This window comes from Lathamus discolor, chromosome 11 (genome assembly GCF_037157495.1).
Source record: "Lathamus discolor isolate bLatDis1 chromosome 11, bLatDis1.hap1, whole genome shotgun sequence".
NCBI lineage: Eukaryota > Metazoa > Chordata > Aves > Psittaciformes > Psittacidae > Lathamus > Lathamus discolor.
Genome location: NC_088894.1, coordinates 4,445,742 through 4,466,580, shown reverse-complemented (window position 1 = coordinate 4,466,580; position 20,839 = coordinate 4,445,742). Strand labels below are relative to the sequence as shown.

General features: G+C 56.4%; 1 protein-coding gene across 11 annotated transcripts in view; it reads left to right on the top strand.

The window, feature by feature from the left end:
- The first annotated feature begins 1,382 nt into the window (after positions 1-1,382).
- Positions 1,383-20,839, top strand: part of EPB41L1 (erythrocyte membrane protein band 4.1 like 1) — a 56,447-nt gene continuing 36,990 nt past the window's right edge. For 9 of the 11 annotated variants that reach the window (XM_065691739.1, XM_065691743.1, XM_065691741.1 and 6 more), the window contains exons 1-2: positions 1,383-1,534; positions 10,195-10,244. The gene's annotated coding sequence lies outside the window, so the exon portion shown is untranslated. The remainder of the gene's footprint in view (positions 1,535-10,194; positions 10,245-20,839) is intronic. The other 2 variants (XM_065691737.1, XM_065691735.1) reach the window with 1 other exon arrangement.

Genomic DNA, 20,839 nt, shown 5'->3' with positions numbered 1-20,839 from the left:
GGACGAGCAGAGGCAGCCAAGTCAGCCCTTCCCTGCTGGGAAGAGCCCCCAGGCCTCCTGTCACTGCTGGAGACCTGCCTGTCCTGGGGCCCAGCACAGAGCTGCACCCTTCTGACTTCAGAAGACCCAACACAGGAGCTGTTGTAAGTAGCACATCTGCCAACAGAGCAAAGCAGAGGCTCTCTTGGAGCCCTGTGTGATGCAGGAAGTGCGAGTGGGCCTTGGATACCAGATCAGGACTAGCCACAGGCTCTGAGAAGGAGGGCACCAGCCCCAGCACTAACCTGTGCATGACACATCCCCTCTGTCCTTTGCTTCTCAACATCTGTGAGGCAAAGAGGGCTGAGTGTGCTGCACACCTTGTGTTCATGAGTGTTAACCTTATTGTCTGAAAGGTTTCACCTATGGTCACAATGGCCACTGCAGCCATGCTGTGCATCCACTTCATCCGTGTACTTCATGCATTCCTGTGTCCAGTGCATCTCTGTACCCAGCGCATCCATATGCCTGCTACATCCATGCACCCAGTGCATCCCTGCTGTGCATTCAGCGCATCCCTGCACCCAGTGCATCCCTGCACCCAGCGCATCCCTGCTGTGCACCCAGTGCATCCCTGCACCCAGTGCATCCCTGCTGTGCACCCGGTGCATCCCTGCACCCAGTGCATCCCTGCTGTGCACCCGGTGCATCCCTGCACCCAGCGCATCCCTGCTGTGCATTCAGCGCATCCCTGCACCCAGCGCATCCCTGCACCCAGCGCATCCCTGCTGTGCACCCAGTGCATCCCTGCACCCAGTGCATCCCTGCTGTGCACCCGGTGCATCCCTGCACCCAGTGCATCCCTGCTGTGCACCCAGCGCATCCCTGCACCCAGCGCATCCCTGCTGTGCACCTGGTGCATCCCTGCACCCAGTGCATCCCTGCTGTGCATTCAGCGCATCCCTGCTGTGCACCCAGCGCATCCCTGCACCCAGCGCATCCCTGCACCCAGCGCATCCCTGCTGTGCACCCGGTGCATCCCTGCACCCAGCGCATCCCTGCACCCAGTGCATCCCTGCTGTGCATTCACGAGTATGCAGCGGGGTCCCCCCTCTCACCCGCCTGTCCCGGAGGGGCTCCTCGCCCGGGCTCAGCCGCGGGGCACAGCCGGGTCCCCCGTCCGCGCCGAGACCCCCGGGGCTGCCTCACGGGCGCCCCGCCCGGCCCCGCGCTCCGGGCCCTGTGCGCGCAGCCCGGGACGCGGCGGGGCCGAGCCCCCGCACCCCCTGCGCGGCCCGGGGGCGGCTCCCGCGCAGCGCGGGGCGGAGCGGGGCGGAGCGGGGCGGCCTCTCCCCCCTCCGCAGCGCCGCGCCCCGGCCCGCCCCGCCCCGCGCTGCGCCGCGCTCCCGCCGCTCGGCGGGCAGGGAACGGGCAGCGGGCGGGCAGCGGCGCGGGGCCGCGCCCGGGAGGCGGCGGCGGGAGCCGAGCGGAGCGGAACGGAACGGAACGGAACGGAACAGAGCAGAAGGAGCCGGGCGGGCCGGGCCTAGCAGAGGTGAGAGCCCGGGCGCGCCGGGGGCGGGGAGCGCGGGGACGGGCAGTCCCGGCCGCCCCAGGTGCGCTGCCCGCAGCGGAGACGCGGACGGGGCGGCGGGCAGAGATGCGGGCAGGGCTGCGGGCAGGAAAGCTGCTCCAAGCCGGGCCCCCCCTCCCCGGCGCATCCCTCACCGCGCCCTGCCTCCCTGTTTCCCTCCATCCCTCTGTGCCTGCAGCCTCGGCCGCCGCGGGATGCTGGGGTCGGGGCGCGGCTCCCGACGGCGCCCCAGCCGGACACGGGGTGTGGGGGCCGGGACACAACCGCGCTTCCAACCCGCGAAGGAGCAAAGCGGAGTGCGGGGAAGCAGCCGCGCAGGCCGGGTCCTTCCGCCGGGATGAGGCAGCCCCAGGGATCCGTAGCCCCGAGCTGCGGGTTGCTGTAATAGCATTTAACTGCCGGGCTGTGATTTCAGGGAGACGATTTACATTAGAGGGAGAATGTGGAGGGAGCCAGGAACAACTTGGAATGGGTCCTCGCATATTTCTGTGGTTATTTTTGGAGTATCGTCATATGGCAGGAGGTGGGCTCTGGAGGTATCCTTGAGCTCAGCATTTTCTCCATAGGCTGGTTACCCGGGAGATCGTACTAGAGGACCTGCGTGGCCCTTTTCTCTATCAGTGCCTTCTGTATAAAACACTATTTCTCTCGCTGTTTCCACGGTGGTATTGTTTTCCTCCGGCAAGGCCAGCCTTCAGCATGTTATGGTGGGGACCCTTCTGTGGACAAACAATGGTCTGGGTATGCGTGGTTGAGTATTCACAATGTGTTGCAGGAACAGGAGATGGAAAAAGCTGTGTTTGATTCAGCTGTAGATGGTGTGAGGTGACTCCTGATCAGCCCTTCTCCACTGCCGTGGATGAGGTGTGGCTTCTCCAGCATCCCTGGAGAGACCAGCCCCTGCATCAGTCTCCTTGCACTTAACCGCCACTTTCCCTCCAGCTCTGTCATGCTAGACTGGTCCGAAGTGTTTTTCACTTCCAAACAACTCAAGATGCGGGAAGCACATTTGCTACCCAGGCCTGCTCTGTGGGGCTGCCTTGCAGAGCTCCTCGTCCTTTGCAGCCCACAGGAGGACTTTGCATGTGTCGGATCCCTTTGACCGTGACTGTGCAGGCTGGAGAGCTGTTCTTGTTGCTGCCAAGCAAGCTCGGAGCTGCAGAAGGCCGGGTTTGGGTGACGATGCTTGCAAGAAGGGAATTACTCTTTAATTATGTTTTTTAGAGACTGGTTTGGTAGGCATGGAGCCTGTCTGTGGAGGCTTCCCCAGGGTGCTCAGTGCTGAGGTCTTGCCAAGGAGCTCAGAGCCATGGTCACAGTGAGGACCCCAGTCTCTGCTGTGTGCAGAGCTACAGGGCATGTTCTGGAAGGTGTGGCAGACCCTGGCTATTGTAGCTTATAGGTCCAGAACCATCCCCTTTCTCCCGGAGCGTTCCCTCCTTATGCTCTGCTTGGTGTCAAAGGACCATGATGTTCCTGTGGGTGTGAGTTGCTTCCCCACCTGCACACCCTGATGGGAGCAGAGCATTCCCCTCTCCTCTCTGTGCCATCCTTGTGCTATGCTGGCTGTGTTAGCTACAGCAGCCTTCAACCAGAGCTCTGGGTGCACAGCAGAGCCCTGCCTTGGGGGCAGGATGGCTCGGAGTGCATGATGCAGCACCCTGTTTGTGCTGACGGTGGGCTGGCTTTGGCTGCAGGTGAGGTGACCTGCCCCTGCTGTTTTGGTTACTTGTTGATGCTGTAGCTAGAACTGTCTAGAATTGTTATTTTTACCAGTTTTTGAGAAATCAGCATTTCCCAAAACTCTCAGGGGAGATGCTTCGTGTTGGAGGAAGCTTCTAAAAAAAGGGTTTTGAAGTCCAGTGTTGTGTTTCTGGTCAGAAAGCGTGAGTGTAGACAAGAGCCTCTGTTCCTGGGATGGGGAGGGCGAAGGTTTTGGTACCTCTCCTGTCCAGTGCAGGCACAGAGCTCACTGGGCTCCCATTCCTGAGCTGCTGCCGTGGTTGACACCACCACCACTTCCCAGGGTAAGTGTGTTCTGGCATGCGGATGGGCAGCTGGAGGAGTCACTGCAGTGAGGAATGGGGAGCATCTTAAAAATCCATTTTCTTCCCCCAGGCAGCTGAGCTCTGTGTTGGGCTCTGGTTGATGACCTTGGTCCTGGTGAGGAGCTGGATCTCTTGTTGGTTTGCACAATAACCTTTCACACTTTCTGCTAGCAGCACTGAGCCCTCATCCCATATAGAACTCCATCATCACCCCGTGTTCCCTGTGTTCCTCTTTGCTTGAGCACTGCTGATGACTTCTGCAGTACTGGAGGAGACAGACAGACAGACAGACGGACCAGTCAGGGGCCTCATTAATTCTGTCTCCAAAAGAAGCACTCTTTCCCATAGCTAATTAAGGATTTCTAAATTGGGAACTCACAGAGAATGGCCTCTTGGTTAAAGGGCAGGGGGTGGGTTTGGCTCTTCCCAGGCTTGTTCCGAGTTTCCTGCTCAGTCATCACTGGAGCGTCCTTTGCCTTAATTTTACTTGGCTATGGACTGGGGATATTTCCCTGCCGCCTTGGGCACAGCACTGCAGTGCCTGAGTTTCAGCTGGGATACTGATGGGGGAAGCAAGTGTGTGTGAGGAGATGGGCTCAAGCTTTGTGGCAGATCAGTCCGGGTGTCTGTAAGGCTGTGTTTGGCTCTGTAGTAGACCTGAATGCGATGCCTGTCACTTGGAGGTCTGAGCTGAGCCTGAAGCTCTGTTTTAAGCCTAGATGCAAAGGAAGAAACACAAAGCGCAGAGGTTCCTGTGTCTCCGGTTGCTGGAAGCTCCTGTGCGGGAAGACTTGTGCAGCTAGATACATGGCTCTCATACAGCATCTAAAAATGTGCTTGCGCTGAGGCTGTGACAGTGATGGCTGCGTGGCTTATTGTTCTCATTAGAGCAGTCGGGTGGCTCTGAGTCAGCAGGTTTGGATTTGTCACAGCCGGGGTGATGGCACTGGGGAGACCTGCGAGGGTCTGCGTGGAGGGGACGTTGGGCTCACTGTTGGCTTGTGCTGTCACTTGAGCCTGGAAGGAGTTGTATGTATTTGTGGGTGGTGGAGGACAGTCTCCTTTGGGAGCTCCTTTCCAGTACCTGTCCTGTGCCATAAGGGTCTGTAAAGTCGAGCATTACTGCTGCCATTGAGGCGGCTTGTCCAGTGGACCTGTCTTCTGTAGCCACATCACCTTGCCTGGATTCCAGGACATGGGAAGCGTGGTGGGAGGAGACTGTCTTTGATGGGGTCATGATGCACTGTTTCCTTGTGGCTGAACATCCAGTTTTCCTGTCCTCCCAGCCCTTAGGTGGAAGCTTGTGGGTTGTCCAAGACCTAAGTGTGCCTTACAGGGAAGAGGAGGAGACTTGGACAACCACATCTTCCATTGTGGAAGCAGTGGCTGCTTTCTGCAGCAGCAATCCTGTCCCCACAGTGTGCCCCTGGTGCAGAGCAGGGTGTTGGGCCCAGGTCCCATGGATGTCCCTTGTCTTCGATGATGGTTTCTCCCTATGCCCTGCCTTGCTCCAAGGAGGTGAACTGGCTGGGGGCACATGGAGGCATCTGTACCAAGAGCTGTTGGGTTGCACTTTAGTACAGCCGGGACAGGAACCAAGCTGTGCTCTCCTTGCACTAGACAGGGAGCTGTGGGACTGCATGGAAAGGGGCAGTCATCCCAGAGCCCTAGGTGTGGGATTCAGTACAGATACTTCACATCTGCTTGTCCCAGTGCACAGCTGAGGGTGACCTGAACTGAAGCTGAGAATGAGTCAGTGCCCTGCCTATAGCATGTGCCTGCCCATGGGCATGCTCATGCACACTCCCAGGTTTGCTGTCTGGGAGGGTGGGAGTAGCAGACAGCCTTAAAATCTGGATGGTAATGCTCTGGAAGAGGAATTTCTTTCCATCTTCTGCTGATGGTCTGTGATTTGCCCTCCAAAGGGCAATATTACTGCCCTGGGCTGGGTCTGCCCTGTGTAGGAGCTGCCGTGCCTGGGAGCAGCTGGGTTTGTGTAAGCAGCATGCCAGGTCTGGTGTGATAAAAGCACAGAGAGGAGTCTAGGCTGACCCTATTGTGCTCAAAACACGAGACAAATGAGGCTGAGGCTGCAGATCTGCAGTTGCCAGCAGGTCAGCAGTTTTACTGGGGCACTTGGCCCCTTTGTGGAGATGAACTGTGGTGGCAGTTTAGTATCTGCTCCATCCTCATGCTAGAAAACAGTCCTCTGCACACCAGCTATAACTGGACCCTGCAGCCATCTCACTGGGCTTTGCTGTCCTTGACCCCGTCTTGGCCCAAAGGACTGATGCTCTTTTGCAAGGTATTGGTGATGAGGTGGAAACCAGGACCAGGTCCTGCGCTAGTGTAAAACGCATCCTACCTCTGAGGCAATGCTGAATGAGGATTCACAGCCCAGCCCTGCTGCCAGGTTCCACCCACTGGCTCCTTCCTCCCTCTGCTCCTACTAACCCAGTGCCGGGGCCCTGCTCGCTGCCTGGCAGCAGAGCAGGGATGTGTGCTGGTATCCTTCCCTCAGCATCAGATGGAGAGGAAAACACAGGGTGGAGTCATCGCTGCACAAAGGAAATGTTGAGGTATCGTTTCTGCCTTCCGTGGATTGGGGAGAGATTAAACAGGATCTTAACACATTCACAGCCCCCTTCTCACCTCGTTTTCCTGTGAATCTGTTGCTGTCATGGTATCTTTCAGAAGATAATTTTAGGTTTGCCTTCTCTCCCCCCCCCCCCCCCCCCCGCTCCTCGCATCAGGCTTTTGAAGGGAAACACGTTTCTATGGGAGAACAGAATGAGCCATTTCACGAGACATTTTGTTATGGGCAGAAGGGCCGGGAAATCTGATTGTGCGTTTGAAATGACACATTCCCCTTTGTAACCAGCTGATCGGACTTGCTGGGGTGAGAGCCAGCAGAAAGCCACCTGGGCAGGCCAGGGGCAGGCAGATGCGTACCCTGACAGGCTGTGGGGTGGAAGGGGCACGGACCAGCCCTTCGCATCCTCCTCCTGCCCCTGCACATGGGACCATCACCCAGGTGGCCACACGTGCAGGGCTGCAGTGCTGGGAGGGCTCCTGCAGGTTTTTCTCTCTGGTGATGCTGTTGGGGAAGCAGTACCCCTGTGTGTGAGAGAAGCAGGCGAATGTTCTAATGAGGTGCACTATTCATCTGGAGGAGCTCGTGCTGAGCGTGGGATGGCACGGCAGCTGACACAGCGTTGGGTCTCTGCTTTGCTGGTGATGAGAGGGAGGTGGCAGAGGTCTCGAAGTGGGTGAGCAGTGCTGTGTTAAGGCCTGAGGGGTGCTCATACGGCTGGGTCTGCTGCTTGCTGTGGGAAGGTGCAATGTTCAACAAAGAAACAAACTTTGGGGTGGGAAACCTCCAGTCTGCATTCTCAGCAGTGTTGCCTTTTAGATTTACTGCAGGTTCTGATGAAGGTCCTGCAGAGTGAACTGTCCAGAACAAGAGAAACCTCCTTTGAGGTCTGGTTTGGCTCTGGGTATACACATGCCTTGTGGATGCGAGCCATTACCTCTGCAAATTCACTGGGGCCCTTCTTCAGGGACCCAAAGAATGCTTTCTGGTGGTACGGCATGAGTAGATCTTTACCGGTCACCTTGGTCTCATGTGCCGTACGTCTGTAAGAAATGCAGCTGACTTTAGAGTGACCAGTGGAAGTACCAGCCATGGACAGTTGGACACTGCTGCCCAGGCTGTATTTTGGTGGCAGCTTCCACTGTTGTTGCTTCTGTGCTGCTGCAAGAGCTTTGGGGCTCAGTCCCACCTCGGCACAGGGTTGCTGGCTGCAGGCAGGGCAGCCTGGAAGGCCCATGGTGGTGTGGTCCATGGTCATCTCCTGCTGAGCGCTGCCTGGGCTGCTCCTTCTCAGCTGCCCAGAGCTGATGTGATCCCAGGGCAGCGTGGAACCATGCACAGCTGGACCTCTCTGTGCCTCACGCTCCACTGAGCTGCCCTGGGGCTGCTGCACCGTCCTGCCCTGTTTATGTTGCTGCTTCGATGGGCGTGTGAAGGGGACAGAATGAATCCTCATCCCCTTCCTCACCTTTTATTGGACCCATCAGCATTTCTGCAACACACTGTGCTAGACCTGTGTGAGCTGGACTCGGCACATGGCTCCCTCCTACCTAACCCCAGCCAGTGTTTGAGCCCGCAGCGGTGCCGGCTGGGATCAGCCCCTTTGCATGGACCATAGCCTTTGTCTGGCTGCTGTCGGTGTCCCAGCGCCTGCTTCCACAGCCAGCGCTCACGCTCGCCCTGCCAGGGTCAGGCGGGATGACTGCGATGACGATGTTGTGACAATGTGGGTCACTGTGGGATGTTTTCAAGCCCAGGGCACTGTCTGTGGCCGAGATGCTGTATGCACTGGCCCGGCGCCGGGGACAGCTGCATGGCAGGAGATCGTGATGCAGTCTAGCATGGATTTTTGCTAGCGGCAATGTTATGGGGAGCTGCTTGTTTGTAGGCCGAAGTGAGCAGGGTTGGGGGAGGGTCTTGCTCCCAGTGTGTTCTAAAACACTTCATTAATGTGATACTAATTGATGCAATAGTTCAGATCCCAAAATGTCCATAGCTCAGAGCCTGTTGTGGTGCCGGCTGCCCTGATGAATGCCGCTTCACATGGGAAGGAGGGATGGTCGGTGTGTAATGGAGAGCACAGGGCTTTGTTTGGCAGCATTAGCACAGGCAGGCTGGGGAGCATTGAGTGTCACTGCCCTGCCTTTGGGGCAGTGAATACCACATCCTCCCTCACTGGAGGAACATGGTGCAGCCCTGGTGAGCCCCGGGTGCTGGTGTGATACCGCTTCTTCTGCACTGATGGAGAGCTGGCTGTGTCCTTCTGATGGGGCTCTTCCTCTCCTTTGGCTCATTAGCTTCTGGTCAGTGGCATCTGCACGAGTAATGGCACGGGACAGCAGCCTTCACACACCAGTGACATCCCTTGCTCCATGGGCAGTGCAGGCTCCGTGTGTAATTGGAAAATTGGGAAAATGCTATTTTGAGGTCTGGAGAGCAGCGAGTCATGCACAGGGGCACGTGTTCCACTCCTGTGCTGGGCGCTGGATGCACAGGTGCCTATGGATGGATGGACCTGGAGCTATGGGTGCAGGCAGTGCTGGTGCCACACGGATGCCCACATTGCATCCCAGCCCTGCTTCCTGTGCAGTGAGCAGTTGAGTGAGTAAAGCCAGTCTGCATAGTGGCTACAAAAGTCCCTGGTGGGCAGGGGTGTGTACACAGTGCCAGTGCACGATGACATCCTGCTTGTGCTTCCCCTTGTGTGACAGCGATACAGAGCTGGGATGGGACCACGCATGTGGTGCTGGCTGTAACTCCCTCCTCTTTCCAAATGCAAATCATTTGGGGGTGCAATTTCTCCCTGTTCAAAGTTGATTCTGTTTCCTTGGAGGCGCTGAAGCTCCCAGCCTTATTGCATCAGATTTTCTGCCTGGGGGACAGCCTTGTGTCCTGTTCCTGCCTTGAAGGGAATTCTGGAGCCCCATAGGTACCCAGCCAGGTATTGGTCACTCTGTGTCACCCTGCTGCTAGGGGACTCTGTCCAAATGGAAAGTGGAGCAGCTTTTATGCGTGGAGCAAGCTCTTTGGAAGCTGCTGTGGGTCAGCGTCACTCAGGGCAGGCTGTGTCATGCTGTGCACAGCTGATGTTTGCTCAGAGAGTGACAGGTTTTTGCTGAATCCATGGGAGATGTGGGTGCTTTGCATAGGTGGGTTATCCTGACTGCTTTGCTTCTGTGCTTAGGGGAGGATGGTCCTTGCCTATTGAAGATACGTTTGAAAATGAATCCTTAGGAAAGCAGAAGGTCTCTTGGTGTATTTGCTGTGCTGTGTGGCTGTGCTTCCTCCTTCATGTAACTGCCCTGGTGAGCAGTTTTTCCTCCTCCATTAGATGCAGTTGTCATCTAAAAAAAGGGCCCTTAAAACGCTGTTTCAGGGTTGGGGCTGTTCCTATTAAAACCGCTGGTTTACTCCTGGTGTGCCAGAGCTGCTGGTCCCTCCATGGGTGAGTGAGTGGAGCTGGCTCCCATGGGTCCTGCATCACTGACCTGCATCTCTACCCGGGCAAAAGTCCCGCTGATCAGATGTTGGCCTTGGCATGACCGCAGGGTCCGCACCGGTGAGCCAGGGGCACGGGTGACAATGGGATGGCACAGATGGGCCTGAAAGGAGAAGCTGGGTGGCGCGAGCCGGGGCGGTATCTGTTTCCCTTGAGAGGTGTGTTGGTTCTGCGGCACTGCCTGTAGTAAATATTTGCTTTTATCACTCAGATGAGCAGAGCTGGCTCGCAGCGGGCAGGCTGCCTGCCTGGGAAGGTGCTGTTTTCACATCAGTCTTCCTGAGAGTAAAGCAGTATCCAATGTAATCTGGAGTTTACATTCTCCAGCAAGCAGCTTCGTATGGAGTCAATGCAGTGCTGGAGCCGTGCAGGCACCATCTTGTGATGAAGTGCCTGGCTGGCGTCCTTCCGTGCACTCGCCATCAGCTCTGGGAAGGGGTTTTATTCCTTTTGAACCAAATCTGATCTCTCTTCTTTGCAGGTTCTGAGCTGTGCCTGAGCGGAGCGCTGAGAGCAGCCCCTGGAAGCAGCGTGAGTTTACCCTGAAAGCTTTTATTCTCCTTTCCAGATCCCACGTACGGCTGAGTGGGTTGTGCAGCGTAGAAGGGGGCTGCTCAGCACGGGGCTGGTGCTGCAGGGAGGTTTGTCTGCCAGGAACCTTTGGTGGGGCTGGAAATCTGGCCTGGAACTCACCAACACTCAGAACCACTGGGCTTGGGCTCCTTCTGGCTGTCTCTGTGTGCTGGGGTTCCCTAGTAAGGAGTAGGGCAACAGCCCCTTTGCCAGCAGAAAGGCTTCGCAAGTCTTTGCCCGCTGATGGAGCAGCTTTGGGATGTCACGCTTAGCGCTGAGTCTCCGTGCTCTCTTTTGTGTGCAGGGTTTGAGGAAGGAGATGTGTTTGCAAACCAGGCGTTGTGTTTTGTTTGTGAGGATCCGAGCCCAGGGTGTAGATCCCTGGGCTTGCAGGGACTGGCCTGAGATGCGTCCCAGCGAGGCTGGCGCTGCCAAGCAGCTGGGAGTGAAGTTGGGAGAGGACAGCGATGGGTCTGAGCTGTGGAATTAAATGGCTGGGATGCCTGGAAGAGTGGAAAGCTTGTGGTGCAGGCCTTCTCCCAGACCCCTGCGGTTCCTCTGGCTGGGTGGGCTGCTTGGCTCTGGGGCACAGTGGGTTTGCATGGTGCTGTCAGTGTGAAACCAGATGTGAGCTGCTGCTGCTGCTTTCGCTCCCTGACCTGCAAGGACCTGGGTGGAGAGCAATGCAGCAGTGCTACCCTCGCTCTGGGTTGTCATCTGAGCACTGGGGACAAGGAGCTCCATGGCTGCACTCCGCTGTCCTGGCTCTTTCCCAGTGACAGGAGCACGCAGCAGCAAGCACCGTGAGGCTCACTACATCTGCATTGCTCCGCTGCCTGCAGGGGCTTGGCTCCTGCCCACACAAGGCAGAAAGTGCAGAGGTGGGCAGCGGATCCATGTCCTTGCTGGGGGCTGTGGTGGGCTGCTGTGTTGCGTTCCTCAGGGCTAGAGGTGTCCGTATGAGTGGATTCTCACCAGTTGTGCAGCAAAATCACCCCTTCCGAAGGGCTCTTTGTGGGTCTGGAGGGATGCCAGCACTTATGTCCGGGGTGTGTGTCTACAGGGAAAGCAAGGAGAATGACAGGGTGTCTTGTCCCATTTCTGGGTCAGTGGCCCAGGCCTGGGTGTCTTTGGTTTCACGATTCTCTCTTCCAGTTGTATCTGATGGGCTTGAGGAAGCACTTACACAGCAGAGCTGCTGCGTGGCTGCGTGCTCCGGGCAGACCTGCCCAGCCATGTGCCTGTCGCCTGTGGGTCCCAGCTCCATGGCAAGTCTGAGCAAGCAAAGCCTTGCCAGAACAGCCCGGGCTGTGCTGCTTTGTGCTGAGGGAGGTGTCCCCCTGCTCCTGGCAGGGTTGGTGGCAGCACAGGGATCGTGCTGGTGATGAGCCGCTCATCCCTCTCTATTTGTACAGCTCCCTCGCAGCCGATGTAATATCCCACCTCCTGGGTGTCATGAAGGGCTTGCTGCTGGGATTTGATAGGCAGGAAAGGATTATCTGCTTGGGAGCTTGCTCGAAGGAGGTGGTCGTCCGTCAGTTGGACTGGGTGATTGTTGTAGGTTCCTTCCAGCTGAACTACTCCATTCTCCTTGGAAGTGGTGCAGAAGACCTGACGGTTGCCTTAGGGTAAATAGCACTTTTTAGCTGCTGCTAAACCAGTGAGGGCTAAACAAACATATAACACCCTAAATGAAAAGGCTCTTCTGGGGCTGCAGACCAGAGCATGATGACTGTAGGCAGAGAGCTTGGGCCTTACTTTGTAAGGAAAGAGAAGATGGGAGAAGGCAGGGCTGAGCCTGTGCCTGAGCTGGGCTCCCGGCAGAGCCCCCTCTGGATGTGGCACTGGTTTATCATAGAATCCCAGCCTGGTTTGGGTTGGAAGGGACCTTAAAGCTCACCCAGCTCCACCCCCTGCCACGGGCAGGGACCCCTTCCACTGGAGCAGCTTGCTCCAAGCCCCTGTGTCCAACCTGGCCTTGAGCACTGCCAGGGATGGGGCAGCCACAGCTTCTCTGGGCACCCTGTGCCAGCGCCTCAGCACCCTCACAGGGAAGAGCTTCTGCCTAAGAGCTCAGCTCAGTCTCCCCTCGGGCAGGTTCAAGCCATTCCCCTTGCCCTGGCCCTAAGGCCCTGGTCCAAAGCCCCTCTCCAGGTTTCTTGTCAGCCTAGAGAGGGTGTTTAGTCCCGTAACTCTGTTCAGGCAGTTTCTAATGGCTGCAAAGCGCAGATGAGCGCAGAGCAGCTCCTGAGGCCAGTCCCAGCACCCTGGGCAGGATTAGCTCCTTATTACAAGCATTAGCTCAGGATGCTGCAGGGATCATCCTTTGCCTGCCAAACACTGTCAGTCTGCTTTACAGGGTAGCTGGGAAAATGAAGCTGTTCTTTCCCCCCTGCCCTTCACCCCATGCAGGCAGTGCCGCAGCCCCTGGCAATGCTGGCAGTGCTGCTGTGGGGCAGGGGTTCACTTTCCTCTTGATTTGGGGCCCATCCTCACTGGGAGAGATGCCTTGGTCAGTGAAGCTTGCTCTGTGCCACCCCAGCTGCTTTGGCCCCGGCTGAGCAAACAGGTTTGTGGTATGTGGCAATGCGTGCCCTGAAGGCTGGTGAGAGCTGCCAAGCTCCCTCAAACTCAGCTTGGGAAAGGCTGGCTTCTGCCCAAACACCCTGCTTGCTTTGGCTGGGACTTTGAGCCTCTGGTGCATCACATCTCAGTGTTAGGAGCTGGGCTTCCCCTGTGTGTCATTAGAGCTGGGGTGAGCTGGGGGGCCCCCCATCTCTGACCCCCTCTGCCTGGCTGTTGAAGGCTTCTCTGCCCAGGAGCCAGGCTGGAGCTGTGATCTTGCCCTCCTCTGATGTGCAGCTCTCTCTGCTTGGGTGGCAGGAGATGGGGCTTTCCTTGGAAGATGCAGCTTTGCTGCTCCGGTGGCAGGGAGCTCTGTTCCCATGTGACATACCACCCTCCCCGCTGCTTTTGGGTTGTGTGAAGGGCTGGGCTGGGCTCCTGCCTTGCTAAACTGGTGATCCCACTGGGGCTGGGGGGAAAGGAAGAGCTGTCTGTCCTCACATCCCTGTGGAGGAGGACTTGCCACCCAGGACTGGCGTTTCAGCAGCTTTTGCGGCACAGCAGGACCCAAGGGACGTGGAGCTGTGGGCAGCATTGGAGCAGGCGCGCTGTGGGGTGGGATCTGCAGGACTTGCTCCCAAGGGTGCATGTGGAGGCTGGACCACGCGCAGGAGAGCTCCCGGCCCTGCCATGGGTATGCTCCAGGGCAGCATCTTCCAGCTGATGGGTGCTGGTGGTGGCACCTCTGTGGGCTTCTCCCAGCCCAGCTTCCCACAGCCCTTGCTGCTCTCCCCTTTATTCTGGGACAGAGGCTTTTGAGTTTCCTTTCTTGATTTTGCTCCCTGTTCCTGAAGGGGTTAAACAGTGTTTGGGCCACTTCCCATCCTCAAGCAGCTACAAGAGCAGGTTCTGAGAGCTGCTCAATGGAAGGCCATCAGCTTCTGTGGGGTATGATCTGCTGCCCTCATTGCAGCTTGCCAGGCTCTCTGGAAAGGGCCAGTTCTTCATGGAGCTCTGTGTTGCCCTGGTCTTGGCTTGTGTCCTTCCCTACCTGCAAAGAAGGCAGGACACTTGGTAGGGTGGTGGGAAAGCCGACAGAGCACTAGAGGGACTTTTGTGTTGTGATGAGGAGTTTTTGGAGCCTTTAAGGCCGCCAAAGGTGCTGGATGTAGAGTGAGGTTGGGTTTCCTTGTCACTGGTGTCACCTAGAGGATGCTCATCCTGCTCCCATGTACATGTAATGGTCCAGGCCATTCGAGGTGGCTGGCACTGAGATGCTGTCCATTGCCCAGTAAACCACATGGCAGTGGTGGCTGGCAGGGTGAGCAGGAGTGCTCCCTGTGACCCTGGAGTGATGCTTCTTGTTCCTTAGCACAAAGTTATGTTTTAATGATGAATTTTGGATGGAAATGGCAAGAGGGCAGGGAAAAGAGAAAGCTGCTGTAATCCTGCTATGGATTCAGCATGGCTTTTGCTGCACAAGACCACTCAGCTGCATCAGAAGTTGCTGGTACCCAGGTTGCCGGGGAGACGGAGACGTTCAGACGTGGTGGGTGCCGTGGCCATGCTGGGCAGATTGTCATCCCCCCTTTTGGTACCACCAGTGATGGCCCCAGCGGCTGTCGCTGATGCTGTTGCTGAGCAGTGTGTGTGTGCTGCTTCATCCTGAGAGGTGCTGGTGATGGAGCCCCCACCCCAGCGGCTGTGGCTACACCGGTGCTGTGGTTTGACACAGGGAGGCTGAGGAGAGCTGAATGAATGCGGATGCTTCTGGCATGGATCAGGGGCCCATGCTCCAGAGCCATCTCCACATGGGTCCCTTGTGCTGGCCCCAGTGGGGTGATGCTGGTGGGGGTGAAAGGCTGTTCTGGGGTGGGAGATGGCCTTGCTGCCACTCAGCTCGTCCACCTGGTGACTGAGATGGAGAGCCCCATCTCTTGGAAAGGCTGCACCTCTCCTCTTCTAGAAAGGTACCCACCATGGGCCACCTTCAGGTCCCTGAGGAGTGACCAGGGATGGGTGAGCAGAGGCACATGGTGCTGTGCCAACCTGGGGGTAGTTGCAGTGTGTTGGTGCTCTGCCAGGGCTGTGTTTAGCTGGGAGGGCAGGAGCTGTGCCAGCCTGTGCCCAGGTTTGCTTGGCACAAGTCGTGTGCTGGGGAGTGCTGCCACCTCTGCCAGCCACTTGTATATAGAACCTCCCATAAACACCCAGCTCCCTTGGGTTGTGTTGCAGTGGAACCAGCTCAGCTGCAGTGATGGGGTCCCTGCTGCAGTGATGGGGTCCCTGCTGCAGCACCCTCCTGTGCCGGGAGCCATTCTGTGCCCAAGGTGCCTGGGTTGGGGCCTTCCTCTCCGAGCACCAGAGCAGGAGGTGCTGGTGGTTGTCTCAAGCTCTGCCCATGGGTGCGGTGGGGAGGAAAGGCTTCATTCTGGTTTACTTTTTCCTCTTTTATTTTGTTTCATTTTTTTTAGTAGAAACTTCTCCAGCCCTTCTTTCTGCAGTCATTTAATTGTCCAAGTTCCCTCAATACCCGTCACCTGCCTGGGGGTAGAATTTGAGACACATGAAAGCTAGATGAGCTTCTGCAGGCACTGAGCGTACATCCTCTGGGAGCTGGGGAGAGATTAAACAGCCGAGAAAAACAACTGCTCAGGATTGTCCAAGAGGTAAAATGGAAGGGATGGGGGAGAACAAGGGAAAATGAGCGGTGTTTCCTTGCCAGAAGATGTCTGCTTTGTGCCTAGGGTGGTGGGTCCGCTGTGGTGAGGCTTGGAGGATGCTGGATGGGGAAGCACCAGACTGGAGCAGTTCTGCAGTGAGAGCTGGGGGTCTCCATGCGTCTCTTCCAGTTTTGATCCTGGCATGGGTTTGTAGAGCTCTTCATCAGGATTATATCTGTGCGTCATCTAAATGACCCTGATTCCTGTCATCCCTTTGGCAGGGTTTACATCTTCTTGGTTGGAAGTGAAGGAGTGGTGCCAGGGATGGAAAAGGCTTAAAATGAAGTGGAAAACGTGGTGTCATACCTGGGCTGGATTCATACATAGGGTCTGTGAGAAGATTTGAGTCTGGGCAGTAGGAGCACACATGCGGCCACCCAGCACCCTGTGTGCAGTGGGGTGTTGCTGCCTGCGACTGGCAGAGACCTGCCTGGACCTGAGGTGTAAATCACACTTCAACTTGAAAGCTGAAAAGGGAGGAAAATAAAGGCAGTTTAAGCTTTGTATTTAGGAATAATACAAAGCAAATCGGATAAATACACAGGGCCTTTGCCTCCTGCGGTGCTGGCACCCAGTGCCAAGCTGCAAGGAGGCTGTTACTGCAGGGTTGAAAGCTTGCGGAAGCCCCTCAGCATTCTTAATGAGAGGTTGGGGCAATGTGCTTGTGGTTGCATTGATTTCTTGCAGCACTGACAATTAATCAGATTTTCAGGTGCCAAGTCAAAGGAAAAGCTTGGTTTGCTCTCCAGCTCTGACCCATGGGAGGTCAGACCTTTGCTACAGACACCAGTGCTGGGGATAGTTTAAGGTCTATTTTCCAGTCTTGATTTTCCATGTTAATAGCAATTTCCTGCTCCTCTTTCCAGGCGGCTAATCTGTCTTCACTCAGAAGTGAGACGAGCAGCAGCATAAATTGTAGACACTGTCCAAAAAGAACAGTCTCTTCCTTGAGCTACAGCTCCTGCCTGTTTCACTTATTGATCTGCTGCTTTTCTTCCTGCGAACTTGTAGCATTTTCTTCCTTGCAAAGGAATTTTGGGACGTTTGGAGGGGATTTTCACAAGTACGTTGGCCTCTATCAGTTGGGAAGCAATAGCGATGCCGAGGCTTGTTATTTGCCTGTTGCAGCTTGGGGACTTGCTAGGAAGGATGCAAGCTGTGAACAATGATGCTGACCAGAGCCCAGAGGGGCTCAGACGCATCAGTGTCCCTGGAAAAGGAGGTTGTGTGGTGCTGTGGGAGATGCATGTGCCTGGTCAGCTGGGCTGGCTGCTTGAGATGAGCTCAGACAGCATGAAGTGGTTTCCATTGTCCTTTCCCTTCCCTTTATAGATGCTTTTCCTTAGCAACTATTAGCTTCTGGAGGCAGCAGCTGGATTTGGGGTGGGAGGTCTGCCTCACCTATAAGCTGTTCCCTTTCCTGTAGGCAGGGCTGGGGGCTGAGATGTGCAGGCTGATGGGATGCAGGGACAGATTGCAGCAGAGCACATCCCCAGCACAGCCAGGCCCTGGTGCTTCAGCAGGAAGGGAGAAGCTGGTGGATACCAGGAGGAGGTCTCTGGTGCCACCTCTGCTGCTAGAGCCTTGCAGCAGAGCTGGTGCTGCTTGCAGGGACATACAGACAAGGTGGCTCCTGCGGGATGCTGGTCGCTAAGCAACCGGCAGAGGTGGAGCTTTGGTACCATCCCCTGCGCCGCTGCTTGTCTGCACTGGCATTGCCCACATCCTCCCCAGGCAGTGCAGTGGGAGGTCCTGCTGCCCTGCTGGCTGCACCATGCTGTCCTGGGCACCCCAGGGTGAACCCTGGTTTGGGGTTCCTCTGCCCAAGGTCAGTGACACCCTCACCCTGGGGAAGGAGGCTGTCTTGAAGCTCTGTTGCTCCTTTTGTCTGGGGCTTCCACTTCAGTGATGCTTCCTTGCCTGGTTCTGCACTAAAAGCAGGGCAAGAAGTGGAGAGCCCCAAGGCTCCTGCTCCCTGTGGCTGGGCCAGGGGCTGTGGATGCAGAGTGAACTGGCTGTGGAACACTGGGATAGCGTATTTCCTCTCTAGGACAGTTGTGCCAATAGAGCCTAGGTGCCTTCGATCTGCTTCAGGTGGTGGTTGTGCTGAGACAGGGGTAGTCAGGGTGGTATGGGAAGGTTGGGCATGCAGAAGGGTTTGGGGAGGTGTCGATGTCTGCACTGCTCAGATGTCCTTACTCAAGACTGTCCCTTAGGGCAGCTGCAGCCCTGCCTGCATCGGTTGTGGCCATGGGTCTCTTTTCTTTTTGACCTTCCCCAGGCTGGGTGTTTGTAAGGCGCTTGTAAAGTCCTTGGATCAAATGACATCCCGCAGCATGGGATGGAGCTGTGCTGATGTCTGCTCAGGGGCTGACGGATGGGGAGGTTGCTCTGGGTGGTGGCTTAAACCCTTCAGTGCATCCACAAGGCTGGTTCACCGTGTGCCATCACACTGGAGGATGTTGTGTGCCGAGTGTTAAGCAGCCGGCTTTCTTCCCCGCCCTCTCTTGTAATATTCCAGCCTGCAGCCAGTGCTTCTTGGTGGACCTTTGCTGAAGAGCTGAATGCCCTGGCCACACCAGGGTATCATGAATATCCTGTCTCCCCACTCTTGGTGTGCTCTGAACAATGCGGACAGCACAAGCATACCTTTTAAAAGGTATGTGTTTGGCTGGAAGAGGCACATTCCTGCTTTACAGGGCTGCCTGAAGTGACAGAGGGGGCACGCTGGGCACCCTTTGGATTTGCAAGCAGCTTTAATGAACTTCCACACCCCACTGGGCTCTTTCCTGGAGCAGTGGGCAGGCTGTGGAGGTTGATGTGGTGCTGGGTTGCTGGTGGCTGTGTGGTTTCTGGATCCTGGTTTGCTGTGGGATCCAGCTCTCTGGGAGCAGCAGCAGTGGCTCTGTCTGGGAGCAGGGCATGGTTTTCAGGGGATGGTGACAGTGGGCATTTCCACTTGTGCTATCGAGTGGCTGTTGCCAGGGGCAAGGAGCTGAACTGTGAGGGAGCCAGACTCTGGAACAGCATCGGTATCCCCAGAGGCTGCTGGACTATGGGGCTGCTGCCTAGGCTGGGCATGGCCGAGGGCACTTGGCTGTTGGAGAGGGAAACGGGTGAGACTGGAGGGCCCTTTGGTTGTCAAGGAATGCAAAGAGGTCCCAGAGCACTAAGCTGGAAGGTCGTGGTCTGCCAGGATGACAACGCTTTGTGCTCATGTGGACCTTCCGGAGCAGGGAGAGCAGACCAGGAGATGAGGGGTGGCTGGGGCTGCAGTCTGCACCAGCTCTTTCATCTCACTGATGGGTGCTGTCCCAGGCACAGGGTGTTTTTGCAAGGGCTGCATCACCGTGCTCCTGACCCCGCTGGCTGAGAGGAGATCATCGTTTGCACATTAATGCTGTTGTGGGGAAGGTGTTTCTTGGCTTCCCAAGCTGTTTGCTGTGAGGGGTCACAGCAATTTACTCCTGAACTTATTTATTCAGCTGGGAGGTGTCACTCAAAAGGGTGGCAGTGAAACCTTGTTTAAAACGGCCCAAAATTGCTCAGGTCTTGCAAAACAGCCGTGTGCGTGGTGGGAGCAGGGAGGAGGATGTGCTGCTTCTGCGTCCTGGAGGACGAGGCGCTTTGGTCCCGTTCCCACTGGGTCTGCAGCAGAGGTCATGCTCCTCTTCCCTGGGTTTTCCTAGTGCCAGAATGACTGGGGCCAAAGCATGGATGGAGCAAGCAGAAGGAGGGTTTGGTCTCTGGAGACAGACGCTGACCTGGCTGCTCTTAACGCTGGCAGCTAAGCTGGAAGGGGTGGTGAGTTGCTATGGCTGCCTAACTCAAAGCTGACTGAGGGGACAGCCCTGCCCTCTCCCTGTGAACTCGGTGGCTTCTTAACTTTGCTTTGTTTTGTTTTCTCCCTAACTTTCTCATGATTCACTTTTGATGTATAACATGATGCCGCAGGGGAGCTGAGCCCGCCTTACAGTTTGCTGAAGTACTCGGGCTGCTTCATTAACCCTGGAGCAGGGGGATGCCACCACAGGCAGCAGGTCACTGCCCATCTCCCGAAGGTGATACCAGCGGAGGACAGTGAGGTTTGTGGCAGGGGAGGCCCTTTCCTGCCTGTCATTTGTGTTTGCACAAGGCCAGCATCCTGCTCCGGGGTCAGATGCCTCTGCGCTGCCTGGCTCGCACATGATGAGCGAGCAGATGTCTGGGCTCTTGGCAACTGCTGACATAATATAAATGCATAATTGCCCAAACACAGATTCAACACGTGTCAATTAGGTCTGCGCTTGCTGCAGAAGAGCAGCTTTGCCAGCTCCAGTCAGAGAGGTGCGGGAGCCCCATGCTTCTCCTGTGTAGTGGATCTCAAAGCTTGTGGAGGCGTTGCACAGGATCACTGCCCTCCTGTGAGTATGTTGCCATGGGATTATCATCCTTGCTGCCCTTACTTTAATAGTTTCTCTCACTCAATTCATTGCTTGGCAGCTCCAGCCTGGCCATTGGGCACCCTGTTGATGGTGAGATGAAATGAGATGAGATCCACTTCTCATGATGGTGTTTGGTGGCTGCTTCGGCCCTGGGTTTGACTCCTTTTTCCCAGCTCACCGTCCCTCAGAAGCTCCAGGTCAGATCAGTGGTTACAGAGCATGCCAGCTCAACAGCCCAGACTTGCCAGGCTGGCTTGGGGCTGGAAAGTAACCACCTCTCCTGGCAGAGGTGTCTGTAGTAGCCATCAAAGCCCTGCACTGGTTTAAGGCGCTTTGACAGAGCACGCTTGGGCCTGTCTTCAGGAAGGGACTGGTCCAGACAGCCTTGATGAGCCCTTCCTGCCCTCGGTCGCCAGGCAGGCTCTGAGGTAGACCTGTCCTCTCTGCTGGAGGAGCTGACGTGTCCCTGCAGTTTCACTGGGGCAGCCTCCTGTGGTTACTTGGTGGTGATCTTCTCCACCACCAGGTGAAACCTCTTTGCCCTTCCCTACCTGAAGGCAGGAGCTGTGGCATAGCTGGGCCCTCCTGATGCTGTGCTGTTGTGTGGTGGGTCAGCCTTGCTCTGGTTAACAGGACAAGGCAGCAGAGCTCAATGGGACCAGTGTGAGATCTGCTCACAGTCAGAGAGAGGCGTCTGAGGTGAAGAAGGAATGCTCATGCTATCCTTCATGTTCGGGTTTGACCTACATGAGCTCATAGCATCCTGCCTGGCAGGAGACCATTGTGCTATGTTGGTCTGACATCTCCCTTCTAAATGCTCCTGGCTATTGGGTGGGAGGGA